This window comes from Myotis nattereri, assembly GCF_964212035.1.
Source record: "Myotis nattereri genome assembly, chromosome: 11".
NCBI lineage: Eukaryota > Metazoa > Chordata > Mammalia > Chiroptera > Vespertilionidae > Myotis > Myotis nattereri.
Window position 1 is genome coordinate 36,478,539 of NC_138086.1, and position 12,714 is coordinate 36,491,252.

Genomic DNA, 12,714 nt, shown 5'->3' on the forward strand with positions numbered 1-12,714 from the left:
GGCCTGGAGGAGACTGCACAGCAGAGGCAGGCAGCTGTGAGAGCAGGGAGAATGGGGAGGCAGCCAGAAAGGAGGCTGTCCTCTCATCGGAAAGGCTCACACTAGTGTGGGACACAGCCAGAGAGAGAGCGACCCCCACACCCTCCACATGGATGGAAAAGCCAAGAAAGGTACTGAGTGCTCTCAAACCTTCCCAGTGCCTCCCACTTCATCTTTGCACAGCACAGAAGAGTCCTCCGGGATGTCTATACTGCTCATGTGGCTTTGGAAACGTGGCTCTTTTGTCCAGAAATACTGAGGAGGGTCCAGGACCCCATGAGCTGGTTTACTCAGCCTGGAGATGATTTCAAACTTCCTGTGCTCCCCTAAGCCTTGGTTCTCCCACATGAACTGGCATCAGAATCCTCGGAGGAAAGTGCTAAAACGCAAGCCCAGTCCTGGTGGAGGAGACCCATCTACACCTTTCCTAGATTTCCTGCAGGAGGAGCCACCGGGAAGCATCCAGTAAATGAAGCAGCCTTGCCCCAAACTGTCTGGTCCTCATTTGGCAACAGAGGGAGCATAAGCTGCCCCCAGAGCAAGGCCTGACCTGGCTGAGGGAGGAGCAGAGCTCTCCCCTGATGTGTCTGGAAAGCTTACAGAGAGGGTTGGATGCAAGAAAGTCACTGCTCGGTTCTTCTTTGAAAGCTGCTAAGACCACAGGTCCCACCCAAGGCCCATGAGGACCTCATGCCCCAAACCCCTGGTGCTCATTTGAACCCCACGCAGGAGCAAACCCCGGCGCCATGGCCGAGCTGAACTGGGGTTGGAGGGACCTCTGACATAGGGTACTTCGGCCAGGCCCTGCCTGCTACACATCTCCCTGTCCTGCCACCCCTGCTTAGAGGCCCAGCCTAGTGGCCAAAGGCTCCTTAACCCCAGGGAAGCAGTAACAGCACTCACAGAGACAGAACTTCCTGCAGGCTCTGGTGCCATGGGAAGGGCAGGACAGCGAGGGTCAGAGGCCAATTCATAGTTCTTCTCCATGAGACCTTGGGCAAGTCATTTAACCCCCTGCCTTTCATTCCATACCATCTGAAAATGGGAATTAAGGGCACCTCTACCTTCCTGAAGACAGAGGGCTGATAAATGATCTCAAAGTGCTGCCAGCACTCAGACCCACAAGGCTCATTGGATTCAATAAAGGAAGAAAACCAAGGATTTAGGGCCAGCCTCTTACCCAGGGACAGGGATGTAAAATACTTCAAATCAGCTCCAGTCGCTACTCCCCATGCCCGAATAAGGGCATTGCTGGGCAAAGGCAAAAGCGTCTCTATTATGTTTGCTTCAGAGAAAAGGCAGGGACCAGAGGCAAAAAGGATCCAAGGGCAGGGCCCCTGGGTTCTGGTCCCCTCTCCTGGTACAGACACATCTTCTGTGATTTTCCTTCCCTAAGCCAGTCCTCATCCTCAGAGGTCGTTCTGAGTAACTAATGGGTACAACATACCCATACCAATCACCCCACTCCGCCTGCCACAGAAGACCTTTCTGCTGTGTCTCTCGTTTATTCTGACATTTAAAATATATTTTATTGATTTCACAGAGGAAGGAGATGGAGAGAGAGATAAAAACATCAATATGAGAGAATCATGGATTGGCTGCCTCTGCACACCCCACACTGGGGATTGAGCCTGTAACTCAGGCATGTGCCCTGATGAGGAATCAAACTGTGACTTCCAGCCACTGAGACACACGGGCTAGGCCACAGCCTTTACTTTTTTTTATTTTTAAATATAGATTTTACTAATTTTTTTACAGAGAGGAAGGGAGAGGGATAGAGAGTTAGAAACATCGATGAGAGGAGAAACCAAGATGGCAGCATAGGTAAACACCATAAATTGCTGCCTCGCACAACTACTTCAAAAATACAACTAAAAGACAAAACGGGCATTCATCCAGGACCACAGGAAGACTGGCTGAGTGGAAATTCTACAACTAGGAGGAAAGAGAAAAGCACACTGAGACTCAGAGGAGGTGCGGAAGTAAAGTGCAGAGGTACTGAGGCGCAGCTGGGAAGGGCTGGCAACTGAGGACACGGTTGTCTTTTTTAAAAAAAAAAAAAAGGAAACATCAAAGAGAGAGAAACATCAATCAGCTGCCTCTTGCACATCCATTACTGGGGATATGCCTGCAACCAAGGTACATACCCTTGACCAGAATTGAACCTGGGACCTTCAGTCCCTAGGCCGACGCTCTATCTACTGAGCCAAAACGGTTAGGGCTAGAGCCTTTAGTTTTGACATGGTTCTCAAATCCTTACAGTCACCCCTGGGAAGTAGGAAGATGTATTTCCATACTTCACAAGAGGAAGCAACAAGAACAAGGGGTCAGCCTTCATCTGGAAATTACAGTGAGGTTGAGAAAATGAAGATGTTAAGAGAAAGAAAGGAGAGTCCCTACACAAGCCATGAAGGGCAAGAGTCCCGGTCCGGGTGGTCTGGGCTCACTCCATCAGTCTCTTCAGTTTAATGTGCCCACAGTGGGCGCTGTCTGGATGATGGTCGGGGGAGGATGCGTGGACCTGGTGCCAATCCAAATCCTAAATTTGTATAATATTTAATAGTCAAATGTGGAAGGAAGAGGCAGAAATTTCAGCACCAGCCTTAGTAACTAAAGGGGTCAAAGAAGGTGGGGGCACCTGGATTTGAACCAGGGACCTCTTGATCTGCAGTCAAATGCTCTACCACTGAGCAATACCCTCTCTTATATATAATCTTTCATTAGCACTGTTTCACCCATGGCACTGCATGTGTGATAGCTGCATGTCTACATGTCACTGTTTTTTCTGCATGTCCCAGAACATGGCAACTCTTCTCACTGTAGTTCACTGTCCTTTCTTCTGCCCTCCACTTCCTCAGGTTGTGATAACAGCACCAGCCTTTACCCCTGGGAAGTCCATTTGAGTCTACACTAGTGTTTCTACCTAAACCAGCACATACTTATCAGAACAATCATGGTCAGGTCCAGGTCCTCAGTGAACCTCACACTCAGTGCCGGGGGAGCCTCGACCCTATTCTAAGGTCTCAAGAATGTGCTCCTTGTTCCACTCATTCAGTCAGTCAGTCACTCAACAAACGGAGAGCATGTGAGGTCCAGGTCCTGACATCCATGTTGAGGACACAGAGACTTTAACATTGTCCTTGTTCCAATAGAAGACACAATCATGAAGCAAAGACTTTGCACAAGAGTGGCAGAAGCCCAAGAAGAGAGCCGTGGGAGCAAGGAGTGAGGAGCTGGCCTGCCTGGAGAGTCAGAAAGGGCTTCCTGGGGGAGAAGGACAAGGGGGAGTTTGCCAGAAGAAGCTGGAGAGGATTTCAGGCCATAGCACTTCACACTAAAAGTGAGTTGAGGAAGGGGGCACCCGGATTTGAACCGGGGACCTCTTGATCTGCAGTCAAATGCTCTACCCCTGAGCTATACCCCCTAGCCTGCTTATGAACCTTAATTACACCTCTTCAACTGTGCACCTGACTCCTATTTCTGGAATCCTACAGCCCCGCCTCTGGGAGCAGGCAGCTTGCCCTATGACATCCTGGCTCTCACTGTCATCACTTGCTCACTCGTCCATCTGTAAACACATGCTGACCACCTTCTATGTGCCAGACTCATCCTTCCTGCTTCCATTTTCTGCCTTTCTGACCCCACTTTCCTCTGCCACCCGGTTCTGTCTGCCCTAGAGTGGGCAGTCATTGCTTACCCAGCCTAAGAGAGCCCAGGTCCCCACTGCCCTCTCCTTTTAGGGCACTGGGGGGCAGTAAGGCTACATGGGTAGAGGAGAAGATCTGGCCAGGACACCACACCCTGAGACAGAAGGCCCCTTTCTCCCTTTCCACCATGTGCTTCACCCACTCAACCTCAGTCATCCACTCAAGATGATCAAATGTGGTGGAGGAAAAGGTGAACCAACCCAACTCCCTCTCAAGGAGAAAACTGATTTGAGGAGTGGGTGGTACCCTGGTAACCTGCTAGTGAGCCTCTAGGGCAGTGATGGCGAAGCTATGACATGCGTGTCAGAGGTGACATGCGAACTCATTTTTTTGGTTGATTTTTCTTTGTTAAATGGCATTTAAATATATAAAATAAATATCAAAAATATAAATCTTTGTTTTACTATGGTTGCAAATATCAAAAAATATCATTTTGTGACATGGCACAGGAGTTAAGTTAGGGTTTTTCAAAATGCTGACATGCTGGGCTCAGAAGGTTCGCCATCACTGCCCTAGGGCCTGGAGGAGACTGCACAGCACAGGCAGGCAGCTGTGTGAGAACAGGGAGAATGGGGAGGCAGCCAGCAAGGAGGCTGTCCTTTCAACTAAAAGGCCCATAGGCGTGTGTGACACAGCCAGAGAGAGCGCTACCCCCTCACTCTCCGCACAGATGGAAAAGCCAAGAAAGCTACTGAGCGCTCTCAAGCCTTCCCAGTGCCACCCATTCCATCTCCCCTCCACACTGAAGCAGTCCCCTGGGGTGTCTATGCTGCTCCCGGGGCTTTGGGGATGTAGCTCTTTTGTCCAAAAATACTGAGGAGGGTCCAGGACCCCATGGGCTGGTTTACTCAGCCTGGAGATGTTTTCAAACTTCCTGTGCTCCCCTAAGTCTTGGTTCTCCAACATGGACTGGCATCAGAATCCCCAGAGGAACGTGTTAAAACTCCAAGCCCAGTCCTACTGAAGGAGACACATCTACACCTTTCCTAGAATTCCTGCAGGAGGAGCCACCGGAAAGCATCCAGTTAATAAAGCAGCCTTGCCGCAAACTGTCTCGTCCACTGTTTGCAGCAGAGGGAGCATTAGTAGCCCCCAGAGCAAGGCCTGACCTGGCTGAGGGAGGAGCAGAGCTCTCCCCTGCTGTGTCTGGAAAGTTTAAAGAGAGGGTGGGACGCAATAAAGTCACTGCTCGGTTATTCTTTATTTAAAAAATTAAATCTTTATTGTTCAGATTATTACAGTTGTTCCTCTTTTTTCCCCCCATAGCTCCCTTCCACCAGGTTCCCACCCCACCCTCTGCCCTTTCCCGGCCACCCACTGTTCTCATCCATAGGTGTACAATTTTTGTCCAGTCTCTTCCCACACTCCCCACACACCCCCCCCCCCCCAAGAATAATCAGTCCACTCCCTTTTTATGCCCCTGATTCTATTATATTCACCAGTTTGTTCTGTTCATCAGATTATTTATTCACTTGATTTTTAGATTCACTTGTTGATAGATGTGTATTTGTTGTTCATAATTTGTATCTTTACCTTTTTCTTCTTCTTCCTCTTCTTAAAGGATACCTTTCAGCATTTCATATAATCCTGGTTTGGTGGTGATGAACTCCTTTAGCTTTTCCTTATCTGTGAATGATAGCTTTGCTGGGTAAAGTAATCTTGGTTGTAGGTTCTTGGTATTCATCACTTTGAATATTTCTTGCCACTCCCCTCTGGCTTGCATAGTTTCTGTTGAGAAATCAGCTGACAGTCGTATGGGTACCCCCTTGTAGGTAACTGACTTTTTTTTCTCTTGCTGCTTTTAAGATTCTCTCTTTGTCTCTTGCTCTTGGCATTTTAATGATGATGTGTCTTGGTGTGGTCCTCTTTGGATTCCTTTTGTTTGGGGATCTCTTTGCTTCCTGGACTCGTAAGTCCATTTCTTTCACCAGGTAGGGGAAGTTTTCTGTCATTATTTCTTCAAATAGGTTTTCAATATCTTACTCTCTCTCTTCTTCTGGCACCCTCATAATTCAGATGTTGGTACGCTTGAAGTTTTCCCAGAGACTCCTTACACTATCTTCGTATTTTCAGATTCTTTTTTCATTTTGCTTTTCTGGTTGGGTGTCTTTTGCTTCTTCGCATTTCAAATCTTTGCCTTGATTCTTGCGCTCCTCTAGTCTGCTGTTGGGAGTCTGTATAATATACGTTATTTCAGTCCGTGTATGCTTAATTTCTAGTTGGTCCTTTTTCATAATGTCGAGGGTCTCACTAGATTTCTTGAGGGTCTCACTACATTTATCGGCGGTTTCTAGAAAGTTGTTGAAAAACCTTAAAATGTGGTTTTGAACTCTATATCCAGTAGTTTGCTTTCCTCCATTTCTGTCATTTGTGACTTGTTTCTTTGTCTCCACATTTTTAATGCTTCCATGTGTTGATAGAGTGGCTTTGTGTGCTAGGTGTCCTATAGGGCCCAGTGGCTCAGCCTCCCCAATTACCTGAGGTGGACACTCTTGGTGCACCCCTTTGTGGGCTTTGTGCACAGTCTTGTTGTAGTTAAGTCTTGATTGTTGTAGGTATCACTTGGAGGAATTGACCTCCAGGCCAATTGGCTATGAGAATCAGCTGTGTCTGCAGTGGGAGAACTTCTGAGCTGGAGACACTCTTCCAGGGCAAGACTTGCTTCAGTGGGGCTTTGGTGCTCACTGAGTCTGCCCCCTGAGTGTGTCCCTTATGGATCTGAGGAGTTGTAATCTGGATGGTCCCACTCTGACCACTGGGTACCCTGGCTCTTGGGTCTCTAAGGAGGTGATAATTTAGCCTCTGCCTGAGGCTACCCAGCAGGAGCTATGGAGAAATTCCTCTTCCTTGTTTGGGGTTTGGAGGTGCCCAGATGAGGCCCAGCTGTGAAGCAATGCAAGCTGCTGTGGGGCCTTGGACCTTCTTTTGGAAGTTCTGGGTCTCTCTGACCCAGCTGCAGTTTGTAAGGTAATATTCAGGTTGCAAAGGGCCAGGCCTTTCATATGCAAAAGCCTCTGTGCACAGCTTGGGTGGGGCAGGGTCTCAGGGGATCAACAGGGCGGAGCAAGCAGCTATGGCTGCTCCCCAGTCCTACCCTAAGAGGCCCTGCGTCTCAGTGTCCTGGTAATCGCTGCAAGCATCTCTGAGAGAAAGCGCCCTCGAGTTCTACCCGCTGCAAGACAGTCCAGTTTCTCCCCATATGAGTCTGGGTTCCCAGAGACTCACCTGAACTGGAGTTCAGAGCAGTCGGGAGCTTGAGACTCCCTCCCAACTGAAAAAGACAACCTCATCCTCAGCCAACAGCCCTTTCCACCTGCACAGTCCTCAGCTGCCAGCCCTTTAGGCGTGCTCCTCCGTACCTCTGCACTTTACTTCCGCACCTCCTCTGAGTCTCAGTGTGCTTTTCTCTTTCCTCCTAGTTGTAGAATTTCCACTCAACCAGCCTTCCTGGGGTCCTGGATGATGTCCATTTGTCTTTTAGTTGTATTTTTGAAGTTGTTGTGCGAGGCAGCAATTTATGGTGTTTACCTATGCCCCCATCTTGGTTTCTCCTGCTCGGTTATTCTTTGAAAGCTGCTAATACCCCAGGTCCAACCCAAGTCCCATGAGGACCACATGTCCCAAACCCTTGATGTTCATTTGAACCCCACCCAGGAGCAAACCCAGGCTACATGGCCGAGCTGAACTGGGGTTTGAGGGACATCTGATATAGGGGTACCTCGGCCAGGCCATGCCTGCTACACACCACCCTGTCCTGACACCCCTGCTTAGAGGCCCAGCCTAGTGGCCAAAGGCTCCTTAACCCCAGGCAAGCAGAAACAGCACTCACAGAGACAGAACTTCCTGCAGGCTCTGGTGCCCCGTGAAGGGCAAGACAGCGAGGAGCAGAGGCCAATTCATAGTTCATCTCCATGAGACGTTGGGCAAGTCATTTAACCTCCCTGCCTTTCAATCCTTAACATCTGAAAATGGGGGTTCTCCAAGATGGCGGCATAGGTTAACGACGGAGTTTGCTGTTTTGAACAACTACTTCAAAAGTGAAACCAAAAAATGGAAGGGACATCACCCAGAACCACAGGAACACTGGCTGAGTGGAAGTCCTACAACTAGGAGGAAAGAGAAACGCACACGGACACTCAGAGGAGGCGCAGTGCTGAAGTCAAATTCTGAGGTGCGGAGTGCGTGACTGGGCTGGCGGTGGAGGGCGCGGTTGGCGTTTTTAATCAGGAGGGAGTCGCAGACTCTGAGCTCCAGATACAGGCGAGTCTTTAGGGACCCAGACTCAAACGGGAGAAGCGGGACTGTCTGGCTTCGGTCAGAGCGAGTGCAGCTTTCTCTCCGAGGTTTGCAGCCATTGCTGGGACTCAGAGAGGCTGAGAGCCGCCATAACTGCTCTCTCTGGCCCACCCTATTGATCCTGTGCGACCCGCCCCGCCCAAGCCCTGCACAGAGGCATTTGCCGGATAGCCTCAGGCAAAGGCTAGATTAGCACCTCCCTAGAGGACAGAAGTTCTCTCACTGCTGACACGGCTGATTCTCATAGCCACTTGGCCTGGAGGTCAAACCTTCCCTGGTATTAGCTACAACAATCAAGGTTTATAAGACTGCGCACAAAGACCACTAGGGGGTGCACCAAGGAAGCATAACAAAATGCGGAGACAAAGAAACAGGACAAAATTGTCAATGGAAGATATAGAGTTCAGAACCACACTTTTAAGGTCTCTCAAGAACTGTTTAGAAGCCGCCGATAAACTTAATGAGATCTACAAGAAAACTAATGAGACCCTCGATGTTATATTGGGGAACCACCTAGAAATTAAGCATACACGGACTGAAATAACGAATATTATACAGACTCCCGACAGCAGACCAGAGGAGCGCAAGAATCAAGTCAATGATTTGAAATGCGAGGAAGCAAAAAACACCCAACCAGAAAAGCAAAATGAAAAAAGAATCCAAAAATGCGAGGATAGTGTAAGGAGCCTCTGGGACAGCTTCAAGCGTACCAACATCAGAATTATAGGGGTGCCAGAAGATGAGAGAGAGCAAGATATTGAAAACCTATTTGAAGAAATAATGACAGAAAACTTCCCCCACCTGGTGAAAGAAATGGACTTACAGGTCCAAGAAGCGCGGAGAACCCCAAACAAAAGGAATCCAAAGAGGACCACACCAAGACACATCATAATTAAAATGCCAAGAGCAAAAGATAAAGAGAGAATCTTAAAAACAGCAAGAGAAAGAAACTCAGTTACCTACAAGGGAATACCCATACGACTGTCAGCTGATTTCTCAACAGAAACTTTGCAGGCCAGAAGGGAGTGGCAAGAAATATTCAAAGTGATGAATACCAAGAACCTACAACCAAGATTACTTTACCCAGCAAAGCTATCATTCAGAATTGAAGGTCAGATAAAGTGCTTCACAGATAAGGAAAAGCTAAAGGAGTTCATCACCACCAAACCAGGACTATATGAAATGCTGAAAGGTATCCTTTAAGAAGAGGAAGAGGAAGAGGAAGAGGAAGAAAAAGGTAAAGATACAAATTATGAACAACAAATATGCATCTATCAACAAGTGAATCTAAGAATCAAGTGAATAAATAATCTGATGAACAGAATGAACTGGTGATTATAATAGAATCAGGGACATAGAAAGGGAATGGACTGACTATTCTTGGGGGGGAAAGGGGTGTGGGAGATGCTGGAAGAGACTGGACAAAAATCGTGCACCTATGGATGAGGACAGTGGGTGGGGAGTGATTGCGGATGGTGTGGCGGGAACTGGGAGGAGGGGAGTTATGGGGGGAAAAAAGAGGAACAAATGTAATAATCTGAACAATAAAGATTTAATTAAAAAAAAAACACATCTGAAAATGGGAATTAAGGGCACCTCTACCTTCCTGAAGACAGAGGGCTGATAAATGATCTCAAAGTGCTGCCAGCACTCAGACCCACAAGGCTCATTGGATTCAATAAAGGAAGATAACCAAGGATTTAGGGCCAGCCTCTTATCCAGGGACAGGGATGTAAAATACTTCAAATCAGCTCCAGTCGCTCCTTCCTAGGCCAGAATAAGAGGGCATTGCTGGTCAAATGCTGGGCAAAGGCAAAAGCGTCTCCATTATGTTTGCTTCAGAGAAAAGGCCGGGACCAGAGGCAAAAGGATCCAAGGGCAGGGCCCCTGGGTCCCAGGAGTGGGACTTGGCCTTTATCACTGGAAGAAGGCCTATGACACACAGCATGACAAGGCATGACCTCATTGAATCCTCACAAGCACCCTTGTGTTGTCTAATTGCAGCACAGTTTGGCCAGAACAGAACCCAGGCCCAGGGAGCACCAGAGCACACTACGGGCCCTAGAACACAGCACAGTCAACATGGGAGTGAGGAGCCATCGGGGGGTAGGGGCCACTATGGGGTAATAGCATTCATTTGGCTCTTTATTTAGCACTTCACACTAAAAGTAAGTTGAGGAAGGGGGCACCCGGATTTGAACCGGGGACCTCTTGATCTGCAGTCAAATGCTCTACCCCTGAGCTATACCCCCAAGCCTGCTTATGAATCTTAATTACACCTCTTCAACTGTGCACCTGACTCCTGTTTCTGGAATCCTACAGCCCCACCTCTTGGAGCAGGCAGCCTGCCCTATGACATCGTTGTTCTCACTGTCATCACTTGCTCTTTTATCCACCTGTAAACACATGCTGACCAGCTTCTATGCGTCAGGCTCATCCTGTCTGCTTCCAGTTTCTTCCTTTCTGGCCCAACTTCCCTCTACCAACTGGTTCTGTAGGCCCTGCAGTGGGCAGTCATTGCTTTCCCAGCCTAAGAGAGCCCAGGCCCCCTCTGCCCTCTCCTACTAGGGCACTGGGGGGCAGTAAAGTATACATGGGTAGAGGAGCAGGTCTGGCCAGGACACCACACCCTGAGACAGAAGTCCCCTTTCTCCCTTTCCACCATCTGCTTCACCCACTCACCCCTTTCATCCACTCAAGATGATCAACCTGGTGGAGGAAAAGGTGAACTAGCCCAACTCCCTCTCAAGGAGAAAACTGATTTGAGGAGGGGTTGGAACCCTGGTAACTTGCTTGTGAGCCCCCGGGGCCTGGAGGAGACTGCACAGCAGAGGCAGGCAGCTGTGAGAGCAGGGAGAATGGGGAGGCAGCCAGCAAGGAGACTGTCCTCTCATCTAAAAGGCTCATAGGTGTGTGTGACACAGCCAGAGAGAGCGTGACCCTCTCACCCTCCGCATGGATGGAAAAGCCAAGAAAGCTACTGAGCCCTCTCAAGCGTTCCCAGTGCCACCCATTCCATCTCCCCCTACACGGAAGCAGTCCCCTGGTGTCTCTGTTGCTCACAGGGCGTTGGGGAAGTAGGTCTTTTGTCCAAAAATACTGAGGAGGGTCCAGGACCCCATGGGCTGGTTTACTCAGCCTGGAGATGTTTTCAAACTTCCTGTGCTCCCCTAAGTCTTGTTTCCCCAACATGGACTGGCAACAGAATCCCCAGAGGAACATGTTAAAACTGCAAGTCCAGTCCTAGTGAAGGAGACCCATCTACACCTTTCCTAGAATTCCTGCAGGAGGAGCCACTGGGAAGCATCCAGTAAATGAAGCAGCCTTGCCCCAAACTGTCTGGTCCACTGTCTGCAGCAGAGGGAGCATAAGCAGCCCCCAGAGCAAGGCCTTACCTGGCTGAGGGAGGAGCAGAGCTCTCCCCTGATGCGTCTGGAAAGCTTACAGAGAGGGTGGGACACAAGAAAGTCACTGCTTGATTCTTCTTTGAAATCTGCTAAGACCACAGGTCCCACCCAAGGCCCATGAGGACCTCATGCCCCAAACTCTCTGAGCTCATTTCAACCCCACTTAAGAGCAAACCCCGGCTCCATGGCTGAGCTGAGCTGGGGTTGGAGGGACCTCTGACGTAGGGATACCTTAGCCAGGCCTGCCTGGTACACACCTCCCTGTCCTGCCACCCCGCTTAGAGGCCCAGCCTAGTGGCCAAAGGCTCCTTAACCCCAGGGAAGCAGTAACAGCACTCACAGAGACAGAACTTCCTGCAGGCTCTGGTGCCACGTGAAAAGCAAGACAGCAAGGGTCAGAGGCCAATTCAAAGTTCGTCTCCATGAGACCTTGGGCAAGTCATTTAACCTCCCTGCCTTTCAATCCTTAACATCTGAAAATGGGAATTAAGGGTGCTTCTACCTTCCTGAAGACAGAGGGCTGATAAATGATCTCAAAGTGCTGCCAGCACTCAGACCCACAAGGCTCTTTGGATTCAATAAAGGAAGAAAACCAAGATTTAGGGCCAGCCTCTTACCCAGGGACAGGGATGTAAAATACTTCAAATCAGCTCCAGTCGCTACTCCCCATTGCCAGAGTCCATTCATTGTCTTCACTAGCTGAGTTTAGACAGAGACCCCCCAAAAGCTAGTAGCCCTTGAAAGTCCTAGCAAAGGTCAGGGCTGTGCACCACCCAGTTAATCTAGGAGCCACTCAGTTAATTTAGGTAATAATAGTTGAAGCATCCCCACCTTAGTTCACTTAATTCCTTAGATACTTATGTAGATCCTTGTTGATTATTGTTAATCAGATACTCCCGGAAATCTATTGATGAGCTAATCAGATACTTTGTCTATTCCTGGAAATTGTCTGCTGATCTGTGTGTCATTGAAACCTCCTTACCCTAAGGGCTACTCCAGATCAATAAAAGATTGGAGCGGCCTGAGCATGGGAGGAAGTCCTTTGGGACTTTCCCGCCTGGTCCCCCAATATTGCAAAATTATCTCGTGTCTTTTTCTCTCATTTGTTGTGCGGCTCCTCTTTCAGATACCGAACCCTACTCCACACAGAACGTGGAGGGAGTCTTACTCGACACCCATGCCCGAATAAGGGCATTGCTGGGCAAAGGCAAAAGCGTCTCCATTATGTTTGCTTCAGAGAAAAGGCATGGACCAGAGGCAAAAAG